The 3,398-nt window shown below is 32.8% G+C and overlaps 1 long non-coding RNA gene across 1 annotated transcript; it reads right to left on the bottom strand.

The window, feature by feature from the left end:
- Positions 1–545: 545 nt before the first annotated feature.
- Positions 546–3,119, bottom strand: LOC141362110 (uncharacterized). Its single transcript, XR_012368081.1, has 3 exons — positions 2,742–3,119; positions 2,341–2,436; positions 546–1,232 (listed from the first exon to the last, which is right to left on the bottom strand). It is a non-coding gene; the product is annotated as an uncharacterized lncRNA (long non-coding RNA).
- Between the last annotated feature and the right edge of the window lie 279 nt (positions 3,120–3,398).

The raw sequence follows: 3,398 nt of genomic DNA, 5'->3' as shown, positions 1-3,398 counted from the left end.
ACTTATACTTTTCCCATTAATCTATAGGTTTACGTTGAATAAATTTACTTTTATAGTCATTACACACAACTATCTAATATATCTATATACTTTTCCTATTAATTCATGAAGTTCAGTTTATATAAAATTGTTTTATAGTAAATAAAAGCAACTAACCAATATATCTACATAACTTTATCATTACTGTATAGGGTTTACTTTATATAAACATTATTTTATAGTATTTAAGAGCAACTGTCCAATATATCTACATTCTTATCCCATTAATTTAAGGACCCACATAGCAATTTTGGCAAAAGTAAAAGAAGTTTTTCCTCGGCCCACATACAACAAATAATGACGGCCCTACAATGGCCCAGTTCTGGATTACAGACAAGGGCCAGATAATATCCCATAACCGGCCCAGATCAGGTTCTAACATTGGTACCAGTTCTCAGCCATAAGTCACCATATTAAAACCAGCATTTAACCAGAACTTCCAAAACTGAGCCATAACTCAGCCTGATCTTGCCCAAATTATGTTAATAAATAACACAAAAAATTACTTTGAAATTATTTGCCATTTTTATTAATCAATAACACACAAGTCAATAACACTACGACATCCACATTGTATGTGTTAGAACTATTCTAATATAAACTGCCAGCAATAAACAAAAATACTAGTTTGTTCATTATTGGCATGAATCTAACACCAACAACTTAAATTACAAAGCAATTTAATTGTTAGTAAACAAACAGAAGTTTAGAACAAACTGATAATAAAAAATAAAATAAAAAAACATTGTGACAGTTACTCTGGTGTGTGAAACATAGTTTGCCCAAATGACCAGCTATACACAAATACAGAAGTTTTCATTGAAATTAACATATTAGCATGAATTAAAATTTAAATGAATTACCATGGGTAAATACAAGTTTGAACCAAACTGAACTTAAAAGTTAGTTAAGTTAATTAGAAACACTACAACTTCATGTGTATGTGAAACCAACTCTACAGTCAGCTTTACGCAAAGATACAAGTTCCAGTTAAAGTATTAGCATGAATCTAACTGAGGTAATTTCAAATCGATCGAAAAATTAAAACAATACAATTAATAAAATTGAAACAAAAACAATCCAACACTAATAATAATAATAAATGTGTATGAGAAAGTGTTCAAGATTGTCCTCAACAAGAAGTACTGCTTCTCAGCTCCTCTTTCCATAGACGTAAACATTACAGCAGCCCACTGTTATATTAAAGAAAATAGATGCAAATGAATATTTGTTATTAAGCCAAAGCCATATAATACAGCAATTAAAAGCATAAAGATATACTTCAAAACAGACAGATAGACCATTAGAAGTTGCTTTGGACGAAAGTGTTAAATGTCTAAATAAAATGAAACATAGCTTAGACCTTAAAGACGTACTTTTCATTAAGGTACTCAAAAGCAAATGAGATCTGAGCATGAACTTAAATGACAAGTTCGGCATTTTACACTTAAAGCCCTGTTTTCGGATTGTTTATGATGAAATAGAACGGTTTTGACTGAAATTTCGAGATATGTGGCTGCCCCAAGAATTTTCGGGTGTTTCTTGTATCACCTCCCACCTCTATAATGGGTCTATAGGTGCACTGGAACAATCCTTCCTAAAATGCATTAAACTTTCGTTTACAAAGACGTGAAACTCACCGAGTGGTCAGGGGTGTTCATTGATATGCTCATACAAAAAACGCTGCAAAAGATCCTTTCTGACACAGTCAGCAGTATCATTCAACCAACCCGTGTAAGTTATTTGAACAAACCCTAATAAACATATTAAACTACTCCATATGTATTGAGTATTGTTTTCGTTTATGAAAATATTATAACATCGCTTCTTACGCAGGTGGAGACATGAGCTTATGAAAGTATTTGCTTTTTTATTTAAAACATAACAAAAATAAGTCCAACACATTAAGAACTATTATAAACATTAACTAAGCGGATTATGTCATGTTTATTATGTACTGTAATCACATTTTTGTAATAATATATAGTAGCAGAATAAATAAATCAGCTAACGTTAAATCAGCATATTTTTTTATCAGCATTTTAGTTGTTTTTAAACAATTATTGTATTTATTGTTTACTGGTAGTTTCTATGAAAGGTTTTACTGGATGGGGTTAAAACAAATGTTTTGTAGAGATTTACTGCACACTTGTGTCCTTCGTAATAGGCTACCGTTAGCTATAGTGGCTCACCGGAAGTCATAAACCGGAAAGCTCAAAGATGGCGGCGCCCGCATTTACGTCAAGAAACAGGTGGATATAAACAAAAAGATGACAACATGAGCCTCAACATTTAATTTACCTTGATGTTTTACGTGTCTACTGGAATATAAACCCCATCATCCTTTTTGTCCTACTCCAGAGTCTTCCAAGTCTTGATGAACACAGACCTGACACACTTTCACCAAAAAAGAAATTAAAACGTTACAGAAATACATTTTCAAATATTATTTTTTTATAATAAATGTTCTAACAACGGGAAGACCAGATAACCAATTTAATTAACTTCATTAATAATATGATTACAGTAATTCTTATGCCTAACATATAGAAAACAGCTAATAATGGCCGTCAAACTGCAATAGCCAAACACATACCACATGATCACGTAAACGTTTGCATCCCTTTATTCGTTTGTTAGACATTTAAACTAAAACATTTTAATGATTGAAAAAGTTTAAATACTCAAGTTCAGGTACTTACTAGTAATCTTGTTCTTTCTTTTTCTTTAACTTTTATTGGCGGTTGGCAACTAGTGGCTGTTTCTCAATTCCAAGAACGCAAAGAACAGACTTGCGTTCTTGTGAAGATTGGTCTTGCCAGACGACCTTGGAAGAATGAACTCAGAAGGTCGCGAGAACAAAGAACGCACTTGTGAGAATTGAGATGTGTGCGATCTTCCTGTTGGTCACCTGACCTCCCCAGATTTCCGCGCGCAAGTCTGCATCAAATGCATCCTCGATATCAAGAACACATCCGGGTATTTTCATGCGTCCTCTGCACTTGTGTTCTTGAGAATTGGAATTGAACTTCGCCGGTTAATGATGACGTAGAGCGAGGACAGAAGGACGCAAGATCGCTGAAGAACGCATATTGAGAAACAGCCAGTATCTTTCACCCGCTTTCTTCTTCTTCTTCTTCTTATGTTTTATGGCGGGTGGCATCCAACGTTAAGGTGCAATACCGCCACCTACTATGCTGGAGTGTGAACTAGAGTATCTACCCAAACTTAATAAAAAAAAAAAAAAACTATATATATATATATATATATATATATATATTTAATACAAATGACTAACAATAATAATTATAATATTAATACAACATCAGATAATTAATTTCCTTTAATGAGATAATTTA

Source organism: Misgurnus anguillicaudatus, chromosome 25 (genome assembly GCF_027580225.2).
Source record: "Misgurnus anguillicaudatus chromosome 25, ASM2758022v2, whole genome shotgun sequence".
Taxonomy (NCBI): Eukaryota; Metazoa; Chordata; class Actinopteri; order Cypriniformes; family Cobitidae; genus Misgurnus; species Misgurnus anguillicaudatus.
The sequence above is the reverse complement of the archived record's forward strand: the minus strand, read 5'-3'. Positions and strand labels throughout refer to the sequence as shown.